Below are 14,637 nucleotides of genomic sequence, written 5' to 3' on the forward strand. Positions count from 1 at the left end.
CAGACTAAAACTAAATTGGTGCCAGTAGAGTGGGGTACTGCTGAAAAGATACCCAAAAATGTGTGTGGAGGAAAAGTTAAATATTAAATTTGAACTCAATTGAACATGGACACAAACAATGGTCACCAAGTCCCGGAACAGGTTGTGTGAGCCCCTTGAGACATTCGTCCACTGCTGTGTCAGAGAAATCTCCATTTCAATCTGTTCCTATACATTGAAAAACAATAGACAATCGCAAAAACAAGTTGACCTTTTTGTGTTCCTTGAGCCCAGTCGTGAAGGGCCCTCGTGACTAGGCCTCATGCCAAACAACTCGTTACAAAAAGAGCTAGGGTCCCAGACTGCACCAAACCTTCATGAGACCTCTCCTTGTCTGTGCACAGATGAGTGGCCAACTCTGGAGCCCAGGATGTTGCTTCCCAGTCTGGTGGTGAATCCTCCACAATCTGGTGAGTGTAAATATATATATTCCCTTCTCCCCTTCCCATTGCAATTTGCTTATTGTATCAATATGCTTATGATATCATTTGCTTATTATTATATCACTTGCTTATTATATCTGCATTGCCATTTACATGGGATAAAGGTTGTTTACCCGTAAAGGTATTGTGTGTGTATCTTTTCTTCTCCCTTCACGCACTTCCTGCACAGAACAATGTGGAAGTGACTTTGGAACTGGGTAAAAGGCAGAGGTTGGATTCCAAATTTTGAAGGGCTCAGAAGAGGACAGGAAAATGTGGGAAAGTTTGAAACTCCCTAGAGACTTGTTGAATTGCTTTGATCAAAATGCTGGTAATTATTATATGGACAATGAAATCCAGACTGAGGTGGTCTCAGATGGAGATGAGGAACTTGTTGGGAACTGGAGCAAAGGTGACTCTTGTTATGTTTTAGCAAAGAGACTGGCAGCATTTTGCCCCTGCCCTAGAGATTTGTGGAACTTTGAATTTGAGAGAGATGATTTAAGGTATCTGGTGGAAGAAATTGCTAAATAGCAAAGCATTCAAGATATGACTTGGGTGCTGTTAAAGGCATTCAGTTTTAAAAGGGAAACAGAGCATAAAAATTAGAAAAATTTGCAGCCTGTCAATGTGATAGAAAAGAAAATTCCCTTTTCTGAGGAGAAATTCAAGCTGGCTGCAGAAATTTGCATAAGTAACAAGAAGCCAAATGTTAATCACCAAGACAATGGGGAAAATGCTTCCAGGGTGTTTCAGAGACTTTTGCATCAGCCCTTCCCATCACAGGCCTGGAGGGCTAGAAGGAAAAAATGGTTTTGTGGGCCAGGCCCTGGGTCCCTCTGCTGTGTGCAGCCTAGGGACTTGGTGCCCTGTGCCCCAACCACTCCAGCTGTGACTAAAAGGGGCCAAAGTACAGCTCAGGCTATTGCTTCAGAGGGTGGAAGCCCCAAGCCTTGAGAGCTTCCATGTGGTGTTGAGCCTGCGAGTGCACAGAAGTCAAGAATTGAGGTTTGGGGCCAGGCATGGTGGCTCACACCTATAATCCCAACACTTTGGGAGGCCAAGGTGTTGAGGTCAGGAGTTCGAGACCAGCCTGGCCAACATGGAGAAACCCTGTTTCTACTAAAAATACAAAAGTTAGCTGGACATGGTGGTGCAAGCCTGTAATCCCAGCTACCCGGGAGGCTGAGGTTGGAGAATCACTTGAACCCAGAAGGTGGAGGTTGCAATGAGCCAAGATCATGCCACTGCACTCCAGCCTGGGTGACAGAGCAAGACACCATCTTAAAAAAATAACTGAGGTTTGGGAACCTCCACCTAGATTTCAGAGGATGTATGGAAATGCCTGGATGCCCAGGCAGAAGTTTGCTGCAGGAGTGGGGCCCTCATGGAGAACTCTGCTAGGGCAGTATGGAAGGGAAATGTGGGGTCAGAGCCCCCACACAGAGTCTCTACTGGGGCACCACCTAGTGGAGCTATGAGAAGAGGACCACCATCCTCCACACCCCAGAATGGTAGATCCACTGATGGCTTGCACTGTGCACCTGGAAAAGCTGCAGACACTCAACACCAGCCTGTGAAAGCAGCCAGGAGAGAAACTGTGTCCTGCAAAGCCACAAGAGTGGAGCTGCCCAAGTCCGTGGGAGCCCACCTCTTGCATCAGCATGACCTAGACATGAGACATGGAGTCAAAGGAGATCATTTTGAAGTTTTAAGATTTGACTGCCCTGCTGGATTTCAGGCTTGCATGGGGCCTGTAGCCCCTTTGTTTTGGCCAATTTCTTTCATTTGGAACAGCTGTATTTACTCAATGCCTGTACCCCCATTGTATCTAGGAAGTAACTAATTTGCTTTTGATTTTACAGGCTCATAAGTGGAAGGGACTTGCCTTGTCTCAGATGAGACTTTGGACTGTGGACTTTTGAGTTAATGCTGAAATGAGTTAAGACTTTGGGGGACTGTTGGGAAGGCATGATTAATTTTGAAATGTGAGGACATGAGATTTGGGAGGGGAGAGGGCAGAATGCTATGGTTTGGCTGTTTCCCCACCCAAATCTCATCTTGAATTCCCACATGTTGTGGCAGGGACTCAGCGAGAGGTAATTATTCAATTACAATAGGGGCAGGTCTTTCCTGTGCTGTTCTTGTGATAGTGAATAAGTCTCACAAGATCTGATAGTTTTTAAAGAGGTGTTTCCCTGCACAAGCTCTCTTCTCTTGTCTGCTGCCATATGAGACATGGCTTTCACCTTGCACCATGATTGTGAGGCCTCCCTAGCCATGTGGAGCTGTAAGTCCATTAAACCTCCTCCTTTTCTACATTGCCCAGTCTTTGGTATGTCTTTATCAGCAGGGTGAAAACAGAGTATTACAATCTCCAAACCTAACTGTTATTATAATGTAATGATCCATTTTCATCCTCACTTTCAGAGCTGGCCCTCTGGTGCCCAAAGCAGACTCCTGGGGTCCCTGTATTGGGCACTTACCCACTTCCTGCTGGCCGCAGCATGACACCTGATGCTCCTAGAGCAGCCAACTGGATTCCAGAAGAAAGGCTTCAGCGGTGTGTCTTCCAGAAGGAACCTGGCTCCTAGGATTAACAGTTGGGTCAAATCTCAAAAACTCTTTGCCCTTAACTACTGAAAACTGCCAGCATCTATAGCAGTCATAGTCACAAGATTTCCTTTAAATTTTTGAGCAATTGTTTTCCTAAGGCATTCTGCAAAGTCTGGCTTGAAGTTTGTTTAGTTGAGATAAAAATGTGTTTGACTGCACTCCAGCCTGAGAGACAGAGTGACATACTGTCTCAAAAATAAATAAACAAATAAGTTTTTTAAAACATGTTTGAGAACCACATTTTTCTCCGATGCTTTATTTTTTTCTTTATATTTTTATATTCTTTATTTTTGGGGATTAGAGACAATTTATCAAAGACACAATTGTACACAGCTTTGGAGTTTTTCCTTCTGGAGATTCTTTTTTTTTCTTGCAAGATGAGAATTCCCCATGGTGCTCTTTCTGAAGACACTTATGACTTAAATGGAGTCAAACAAGTAAAAACTAAATTCCATTCTTAAAGTTCCTTCATTCAGTGCTGCAAACACTGGTGTGCCAAATCATCGAGTGAGATTTTTTATCCTGTTCTGTGTTATTATTAAAAATGTATGAACAGGCCGGGCACAGTGGCTCACTCCTGTAATGCTAACACTTTGAGAGGCTGAGGTGAGATCACTTGAGCTCAGGAGTTTGAGACCAGCCTGGGCAACATGACAAAACCCCATCTCTACCAAAAATACAAAAAAAAAAAAAATAGCTGGGCACGATGGCATGCACCCATAGTCCCAGCTACTCAGGAGGCTGAGGTGGGAGGATCACTTGAGCCTGAGAGGCAGAGGTTGCAGTGAGCTATGACTGCACCACTGCACTCCATCCTGAGTGGCAGAATGAGACTGTGTCTCAGAAAAAAAAAAAGACTATCGTCTATTTTATATTCATTTTTAATTACACAAACAAAACATGAATATAATCTCATTTTAAAATATTAAACAAATACGAATAAAATAAAAACCCCGGTTAGTCACTGTCTGGCCCCTCCCAATCACACCCCCCTTTCTGAGAAGATCTGTCCTGATGTTTTTCTGCATATTTACCTGCATATATGTACACACACAATAGACAGTTTATCATGCCAGCTGTTTATCATGCAACTTACTTTCTTCACATAACTAAGCGTGGGAGAATGTTGTTGGGAGAGTGTTGTTAACTACAGGTCAGTATTTCATAGCATGAGCATAGTGAGGTTTATTTGACCCTTCCCCTTCTTGGTGAATATTCAGGTATTTTCCAGGGTTTTGCTAATAGAAACAATGCTGCAAGAGCCTTGCTCAGATCTCTTGTGCACAGGTGTGAGCTGTACAACAGATGCTGAGTTAGGTAGAGTGACACTACATTGCTTCAACAAAGAGACCTGCAATAAAGCAGTAGCTTAGAGAAAATTGAGGATCATTTCTCATGGAAGTCTGAGCCATGTAGTCCTGGTTGATGGGGCAGCTGTGCTCCACACAGTCACTCACAGACCCCAGCTCCTCACATTGCCTTTTTCCTCTCTTCTTTAGGACAGCACTTCTCAAACGGTCTATGGTGAAAAGCCAGTTTATTTCATTCAATTGTGGAGTGAAATATTTTTTAACTCGCAATAAAGATGCCATGGTGATATTCTGTTACTATAAAAGCCTTAATATCTGTACTAACCCAATGTAAACTAAAAATAAAATCCTAAGCCCCCAGCTGACTGAACGGACCCCCTCTTGGCCAGGGGGACATTAGAAAACCTTAAAAATGAGTTCACAGCCATGATGAGACAGCAGGTCAGACATGCCTCCCTTTTGGAGATTAAACACAACAACTAACCTGCATTGGTGTTAAAATAGAGATCATAAGACTGACAGAACACACTCTTGATGACAATTAGATGCGAAATTATAAACAGGACCTAAGGCCATGCCACGCAAAGGTTAAGTCCCATACCCCTACACTTACAGAATGAACTGTGCTCTCACTGCCACAAGTTTTTCTTTTTCTCTAGCAGCTAAACAAGCACTGGCCTTGAAATAAGCAAGATTATAAACAATTGCAGCTCAGCCAGCTTCAGACATGGACTAACTGAACCCCTGTTCCACCAGGCATAACTACAGCTTTGATTGGACAAGAGATTGATTTCAGTAACTTTCTCCTGATAAGACCAGCAGCCACATGCTTGTTCTTGCCAGTTTACAGAGATTTCATGCTTGAGTGACTTCATGTCCTGAAAAGACCTTTGGATGTATAGGACCTAACTGTAATACATTTAAATGTTAAGTCTCCACCCCAAAGTGAACATGGGTCATATGTTACATGCATGTTTGTTCAGTACACATGTGTCAGGACCCCCTTTATGAATATTCATAGCTCTTCCTGTAACCTGTTGAATATGTATGTTTAGCTAACCTGTCCAGCACCAAGATCCTAGCCCAACCCCTCCTCCTTCAAAGTGCCTGTCTCTTGTCTTGGCCAGAGGCACGCTTCCCAGCCTGCAGGATGACCACCTTGCAAGCTGTAACCCTTAAAAAGAAGTAAAGTCTCCTTTCTCCTTTACAAATTTATAGATTTGTTTAAAAGTTAATGCTGGTCATGGACCCACCACTAACAAACAATTTATGGGTGCACAGTGGTTCAGGGACCCTGCTATAGCAGCTCCACTTGAGGAGGAGCTTGAGTGGGGAGTGGGCACCACACTCACCCCAAGGGATGCTGGGCAATCTCGTCTCACTGAGCAGCCTAGCACCCATGAATAATAGCCCTTGGGCCAGAGAGACAATGAGCAGTCTCACCCACAGATCCCCAGAAGTGGCATTTACTGGGTTCAAAAGGTACAGGCATTTTAAAAGTAGATTCTGGCAACTTTCCCTCCAAAAAAGCCTGTACCAAGTGGCAAGAGTTCCCATGTCCCCCCACCCTAGCCAAAACCAATGGGCAAAAATGGCAGGTACTTCCTTATCATTTGCACTTCCCTGATTACTAGTGCAGTCAGGTTGAACATCTTTTTACTATTACAGACCATTCAATGGCATCTTCTGTAAACTGCTCTTTCATACTCTTTGCTAATTTCCCTATGGACATGCAGTTCTTTTTATATGCTTGATAGTAACCCTTTGTTATGTACATTGTAGATGCTTCTTCCGCAGTGTTTTTTTGTTTTTGTTTGTTTGCTTGTTTGTTTTTGTTTTTGTTTTTGTTTTTTTGAGACGGAGTCTCGCTCTGTTGCCCAGGCTGGAGTGCAGTGGCGCGCTATCGGCTCACTGCAAGCTCCACCTCCAGGGTTCATGCCATTCTCCTGCCTCAGCCTCCTGAGTAGCTGGGACTACAGGCACCTGCCACCACGCCCAGCTAATTTTTTGTATTTTTAGTAGAGACGGGGTTTCACCATGTTAGCCAGGATGGTCTCGATCTCCTGACCTCATGATCTGCCCGCCTTGGCCTCCCAAAGTGTTGGGATTACAAGCGTGAGCCACCGCGTCCGGCCCCACAGTTATTTTTAACTTAGTTAATGGCGCATTTATTGTCCTGTAGAAGTTATATTTTTCACAGTTATGTCCTCAAATGTATCAGGCTTTTCTTTTATGGTGTGTGCATTTTGTGCCTTACTTAATAACATCTTCTTTATCCTCTAGTCTTGTTTTTATAAATTTGCTTGTATAGTTTTCTTTTTTATAGTTTTGTTTTTTATGTTTAGACTTTTTATTAATCACTCAGGAATATTGTCTTTTCTATGATCTATAGTTAGAATCTATTATTTTGTTTTCCTTACATGAATAGCCAATTGTCCCAACGCCATCCTTCCCCTGATTATTTGAAATGCCAAGTTCATCACGTAGAAAGTAAGCTCCATGCTTCCATGAGGGCAGAGGCTTTCTTTTCCTCACCCCTAAAATAATGTCTGGCACGTCATGATTTGTCAACTGAATGGATGGATGGATGAATGAATGAACGAACGAATGAATTCTAAATAGCCAAATTTTCCTGGGTGTGTTTCTGGAATTTCTGTTGTCCTATCAATTAATATGATGATTCTTGCTTCAATACTCTACTGTTTTAACTATTGCTTTATAAGTTTTGATATCTAGTAGGTTCTTTCTTTTAAGATTTTTTGCCAATCTTGTACATTTCTCTTCCAAATTGATTTAAGATTTGCCTCACAGGTTCTATTGAAATCCTTTGAGGATTATTATTGGGGTTGCATTAAAGTTATAGATTAATTTCAGAAGAGCAGACGTCTTTCAAAGTTGAATCTTTCTATCCAATAACATGATATATCTTATCATTTATTCAGGCTACTTTTATGTCCTGTAGTGAGTTTTTATATTTTTCTTTATATCAGTCTTATGCATTTTTATACCTTTTAAGTTCAAATGATTTTATAGTTTGCGTTGTTCTGGGGATTACAAGGTTTTTAAAAATAGTATATTGGTTAATTGGTCATTGCTGGAAAGGTAGAGCCTGTGAAAACATCTCATATGAACACTAAAGATTTGTCAGGTGCTTCTTTTAGATTCTTTAGAAAATGAGCACAACATAGCTGAATAATTATAGTCTTTTCTCATCCAACATTTATACTCTGTATTTCTTTCTTGTCTCGCATTGATCAGGCTGAGTCCATTACTAAAAGTTGGCAAGGATGCTGTAAATAGATGCTGAATTTTATCAAATGCTTTTCCTACATCAGTTGAGATAATATATTATGTTTTCCCTTTAACCAGTAATGAAGTGAATTACATTAATAACTGTGTTAATATTGATCTATCTTTGCATTATTTGAGGGAACCCGTACTTTGACATGATAAAGGATCCTTGTAATGTCCTCATGGATATGAGGTATCTTTGTGCTTTTGTTCATGAGGAAGATTGATCTACACAGTGCTTTTACTGTGCAATCTGATTCCAATTTTGGTATCAGGGTTATAATAGCCTCATAAAATGGGTTTGGATGCTTTCCATCTTTTTCAATGCAGAGAAGGGTTTGTACAATATGAGAATTACCTATTTCAATTCAGATTTAGCAGAATTTAACCATATAACCACCTGGGTCTGATGCAATATTGAAGCATAGATCTTTGACTATCTTTACATTTCTTCTACAGATATTGGTTTATTCTGATTTTCTACTTCTTGACCAATTATTATAATTTGTATTTTCCTAGAAAATTTTCTATTTTATCTATATTTTCTAATGTATTCACATAAAACTATATATAGTATTTTTTTGTGTGTGTGAGACAGAGTCTTGCTCTGTCACCCACACTGGAGTGCAGTAGCACAGTCTCAGCTCACTGCAACCTCCGCCTCCTGGGTTCAAGTGATTCTCCTGTCTCAGCCTCCTGAGTAGCTGGGATTACAGGCATGTGCCACCATGCCTGACTAATTTTTGTATTTTTAGTAGAGATGGGGTTTCTCCATGTTGCCCAGGCTGGTCTCTAACTCCTAACCTCAGGTGATCTGCCCACCTCAGTCTTCATTGCACCTGGCCTATATATAGTATTCTCTTACAAGTTTTAGAAAAATTGACTCTGCATCTGAAGTTTACACCCTGTCCTGTTTCTTATTATATTTATTTGTTTTTTCACCTTCTTTTCTCCTGACCAATATCTCCATGAATTTGTGCATTTTTAAATATTGGTGTTTTCAACTATTCTGGGCTTTTTGCAATTTATTTATTTTATTAATCATTATTTTCAGTATTGGGGGCTTTCCTTTGGTTACTAATTTCTTATTTTAGTGTTTTGGATTCAATAAATATGATTTCTGCCTTTGAACTTGAGATTTTCTTTGTGACCAAATATGTAGTCAGTCTTGGATAATGTTTCATATACTTTTGAGAAGAAACTCTGCGTTATCTGATTGTCAGATGCAGTTATACACACTGTGCACCTCTTACGTCAAGCTCCTGACTTGCGTTATTCAGATCCTCTATATACTTATTTATTTTGTTGTTTCCTTGGTCTGTCAGTTCCTGAGAGAAGTATAGTAAGTCTCTTGCACTCTGACTACGAACTTGTCAATTTTTTCTGAACTTCTATCAAGTTTTTGTTTCACATGTTATGAAACTATATTGGGCACCAAGCCTTTAAGCTTGTGTCTTTTACATATAGGAATAGTCATATTTGTCCCTGATAAAGTTTTTTGCTTTGGGCTCCATTTTACATGATAGTAGTATTGTTCTACCTGCTTTCTCTCTGTTAGTATTTTCCCGGCATTTTTTAAATCCATTTATTTTGACTCTTCTCATTATTTGTTTTGTAAAAAGACCCTGAGTTTGTTGGGAGTAGTAGTGTTGCAAGTTTCAAATCTACATTTCCCATCCTTCCTTGCAGATAGGGGTGGCCAGTAAAATGAGAGTGAAAGTCACTGGGTGGAGCTTCTGGAAGGTTCCTGACAGTGGGCTGAATTACCAGGAGCTGCCCTGTTTGATCCCCACACTTTCTCTTTTTCCTAACCTAGAACACATATTTGATGGCTGGAGCTTCAGCAGCTATGTTGGTGCAGATAGAAAAAAAAAAGCCAAGAAAATCGTAAAGATCTCTCTTGACATCCTCAAGCAACTAACAAAAGCCAGCAACTGCCTACTTCCTTATGTCTCCATACGTGGAAAAAATAAACTCTTTTGTGTTTAAATCCCCATTGCTGGTTTTCTGTTACTCCATTGAACACAGTTCCTAATTAATACATTGCCTGTGGAGGCAACCAGTATTACCCAGTTTTTGTTTATTCTTCTAGAGATATTCTTTTTACTGTCATCACTTTAAGTATATTTTCAACTTTTTATAATGGGCAATTTCAGACATACACAATAAATAGCAAATGGTATAATGAACCTCCACGTACCCACCACCCAACTTCAACAATTATCCATTGACATTCTATGCATGTACATGCACACACACACACACACACACACATTCCTATTTTATACAAATGCTAGCATGCTACTCACACTGTGCTTTACTTTTCTTTCTTAAATTAACAATGTGTGTTGGAGATGGTTTATATCAGCACCTAATTTCTTCATTCTCTTTAATGTCCATCTAGTATTCTTTTATCTTTTCACAAAAATATATCTGTAGAATCAATTCCTGCATGTGCAATAGCTGGGTCAAAAGGTACACAATTTGTAATTTTGATAGATGTTGCCAAATTACCCCCACAGAAGTCGTACCAGGTCCAACTCCCAAAAGTAACATAGGACAGTGCCTATTTGCCCACACTCTTGCCAACATTGGGTACTATCAAACTTTTCTACTTTTGCCAGTCTGATAAATGAAAGCAGGCAGTTTTGATTTGGATTTCTCTTATTTGGAAGTCATTTGTATTTCTCTCCCGTGAACCGTATTCCTAGTTTATGCCTGTTTTGCTATTGTGTTGCTGTCATTTTTCTTACTATTTTGTAGGAACTATTAAATAATAGGAAAACTAGCCTCCTTGTCTCTAACAGGAATTGCAAATAATTTTCCCGGTTTAACATTTGCCCTGGACTTTGCTGGCAGGAAGTTTTGTGTTGAAGAAACTTTTCGTTTTTATGTACTGAATTAATCAAGCTTCTCTGTTTTGGCTTCTGTCATACTTTAAAAGGGCTTCTCTCTTCCAACATATTTTAAATGTCCCATATTTTCTTCCAATATTTTTATAGCTTTATTTTTTTAATCTTTAAATCTGATCCATCCAGAATTTAGTTGGTTGCACATTATGAGGTGGGATTCAACTTCACATTTTTCCCAGATGGCCACCTACTTATCCCTACACCATTTATTGAATAACCCATCTTTCCCCAAGGAACTGCAATAACATTTCTATCATATTCTAAATCCTCGTTTGTATTTGGATGTATTTTAGACTTTCTGTTTTTTCTATTGTTCTGTCTTCTATTCATATATTAGTACTACACAGTTCTTTTAAATTACTCTCAATTTATGTTTTAATATAATAAGTATTATATTAAATATTACATCAAACATAATATTATGTTATTGTAAGTATTATATTAAATATTACCTCACACATATAAGTGTTGTATTAAATATTACATCAAACATATGTTATAAGTATTATATTAAATATTACATCAAACATATAAGTATTATATTAAATATTACATCAAACATATATTATTATAAGTATTATATTAAATATTACATCAAGCATTTATTATGTTATAAGTATTATGTTAAATGTTATATCAAACATATATTATTATGTTATAGTATTATATTAAATATTACCTCACACGTTATAAGTGTTGTATTAAATATTACATCAAACATATATCATTATAAGTATTATATTAAATATTACATCAAACATGTTATAATAAGTATTATATTAAATATTACATCAAACATATATTATGTTATAAGTATTATATTAAATATTACATCAAACATATATCGTTATAAGTATTATATTAAATATTACATCAAAATATTATGTTATAGTATTATATTAAATATTACCTCACACATGTAAGTATTGTATTAAATATTACATCAAACATTATGTTATAAGTATTATATTAAATATCACATCAAACATATATTATTATGTTATAATAAGCATTATATTGGTAGGACTAGTGCCCCTCTCATTAGTCTTCCTTTTCAGAATACTTCTGGCTAATTTTACTCCTTTAGTTTTCTACACCAATGTTAGAATCATCTTGACGAATTCCAAAATCTTCTGTGGTTGTGTGTGTGGGATCATCTTTAATTTAGAGATTGATGTAGGGAAATTTTGCTTCTTTATGAAGTTGACTTTTTCTATCTGAGAACATTATAGACCGTTCCATTCACTCAGGCCTTTTTTGATGGCCCTGAGGAACATTTTAAAATTTCTTTACATAGATCTTGCACATTTCTTGTTAAATTTATTTCAAGGTATTTTATTGTTTTTATTAAATGGCATCTTTTCTTTTATTGTATGTTCTAACTTATTGTTTGTCTCAATGATTTTGTACCCATACAACTTACTGAATTCCCCTTACTCTTCGTAACTTTTTTTTTAATTTGTTTTTGTTGCTGTTGTTGTTGTTGTTGTTTGTTTTGAGACGGAGTCTCACTCTGTCGCTCAGGCTGGAGTGCAGTGGTGCGATCTTGGCTCACTGCAAGCTCCGCCTCCCGGGTTCATGCCATTCTCCTGCCTCAGCCTCCCGAGTAGCTGGGATTACTGGCGTGTGCCACCACACCTGGCTAATTTTTTTGTATTATTAGTAGAGACGGGGTTTCACTGTGTTAGCCAGGATGGTCTCGATCTCCTGACCTTGTGATCCCCCCGCCTCAGCCTCCCAAAGTGCTGGGATTACAGGCGTGAGCCACCGTGCCCGGCCCTACTCTTTGTAACTTTTTTAGTAGATTCCCTTAGATTTTTCCTGATGCAGAGACATATATATAATAGATAATCTGCAAATAATCATTGTTTGAATTCTGCTTTCTAATGTCCCAACTTTTCAGATTGTGAAATACAGCCTAGATACAGAGGACTGTGTAAATCATATATATTTTTTACATGCATTTTCTGCACTTTAAAACTCTACAGTTATAAAGTGAACATACTCGGCTAACCCCCTGGACCCCAGATCAAGGGCTAGAGCCTTGGCCGCCACCCCAGCCCAGAGTGCGTCCCTTGCAATCGCCTTCTTATTAAATTTTTCGTAATCTTTTCCTTGCTTTGCATCAGAGTTTTGCCACTGAAGCACACATCCATCCATAAATCATATGATTCCACTTTGCTGTTTTTGAACTTTACATAACTGTAACTGTAATGTATGTTTTTTGTGTGTCTTGCTTCTTTCATGCATCACTGTGTCTTTAAAATCCATCCTTACTATAGCCTACTTAGAGTGTATTCCTTTGCATCCCGGTAGAGTATTCCCTTCTACAACATTACCATGATGTATTTATCCATCCCACCCCTGCTGAGTATTTGGTTTATTTTCAGCCACCAAATGCTGTGATGAACCATTCTACAATTTTCCTGTGGCTGCTGCAACAAAATACCACAAAGTGGTCGACTTACAATAACAAAAATGGATTCTCCCACAGTTCTGGAAGCTGGAAATCCAAGATCAAGGCATCAGCAGAGCCACACTTCCCCTGAGGGTTTGAGGAGAGATTCTCTTTCTTGCTTCTTCCTCCAGCTTCTGGTGCTCCAGGCTTGAGGCCACATCACTCCACTTTCTACTTCCATATTCACAAAGCCTCTCTCAAGTGGCCTCATGCCTTTCTCTTATAAGGACACTTCTCATTGGGTTTAGGGCCCACGTGGATAACCAAGGATGATGTAATCTCGAGATCCTTAACTTAATTACATCCACAAAGACCATTTTCCCAAATAAGATCCCATTCATGGTGCCTAGGGATTAGGACGTGGGCATATATCATTTTTGTTGTGGAGTAGGGGGCACCATTCAATGTATTGCAACCGTCTACACTTGCTTTCTGGGGCCCACATACACAAGTGTCTCTAGAGTTTGTATACTTAGCAGTGGAACTGCTGGGTCATAGGGGAAGTGTGTCTTCAATATTACTACGGGATGCCAACCCTTTTCCCAACGCACACTCCCACCAGCAGTGTGGGAAGTTTCCATTGCTGCACAGCTTCACCACCTTGCAACTGTGATACCTTTTGGTTTCTGCCAGTCGGGTGGGTGTGTAATGGTATCTCCCACTAACGTCAACTTATAGTTCTGAAATGACAAATGAGGTCGGGCACTTTTCATATGTTGTGAAGAATTGTCTGTTCAAGACTTTGGCCCATTTTTCTATTGTAGTCTATGTATTTTTCTTATTTTTTGTTCCTTCTATCTTCTAGTTACGAGAACTTAGTTACATGTTTGTTTCCCTTCTGTTCTCCAAATCTCCCATCAGAATCTCTCATGTTGCCCATCTCACCAAAACCTATAAGAAAGGGAATTCTGGAAAACATAGTTCAGGCTAGCCAAGTTGACACATTACAAAGCCACCTCAATCCATTTCTTGAACTCTCCTCAAATTACTCAGTCTGCACGTGACAGTCATTTCCTGTCAGACAGCTGACTGTTACAGACGTGTAGCATGTTTTATCATTCAATAAAATATTTATTAATTCCCATGTTACTGTCCTTGAGCCCTGGATGATTTCAATGTGCATTTCTTCTTTTCTAAACACGTGGGGATTTTTCTAGTTATATACAGTGAGCTTCTTCCTCTCTGCAGTGAGGGAGATGTGAGCCATCTCAGAGAAAGTACGTTAGAAAATAACCTATTAGATTTGGACTTTTGTGGGGTATTTTGAGGAGGGTCTGAGGAAGCCAGGGTTTGCTCTAAACACTGTCAGAGAGCGAGGACAAGTCTATGATTGGGTATCTTAGTAAATCTTTTCTCTGGGGAGGGCAGGCTAGAACAAAGCTAAAGCTGTAATTTGTAAAGAAGCAGCAGTCACCCACACTAGCCAAGCAGGAGGAGGACGTTTGGTATTTTGTGGGTTGCACGTTAACCTTGTTTTTATCTGCACTTAGACAAAATAATGAAGTGGCCTTGCTTTGTCTCATTTTCTCATGGTCTCCAAGTAACCTTGTCTGAGGTTAGTATTCTGGGAGATTGTTTATGTCCAATAG

General features: G+C 39.3%; 1 long non-coding RNA gene across 1 annotated transcript; it reads left to right on the forward strand.

Annotated features, from left to right (window-relative positions):
• Positions 1 to 335: 335 nt before the first annotated feature.
• On the forward strand, positions 336 to 3,302 carry LOC130541157 (uncharacterized). The gene is made up of 2 exons (XR_008955202.1): positions 336 to 449; positions 2,892 to 3,302. It is a non-coding gene; the product is annotated as an uncharacterized LOC130541157 (long non-coding RNA).
• The last annotated feature ends 11,335 nt before the right edge of the window (positions 3,303 to 14,637 follow it).

This window comes from Pan paniscus, chromosome X (genome assembly GCF_029289425.2).
Source record: "Pan paniscus chromosome X, NHGRI_mPanPan1-v2.0_pri, whole genome shotgun sequence".
NCBI lineage: Eukaryota > Metazoa > Chordata > Mammalia > Primates > Hominidae > Pan > Pan paniscus.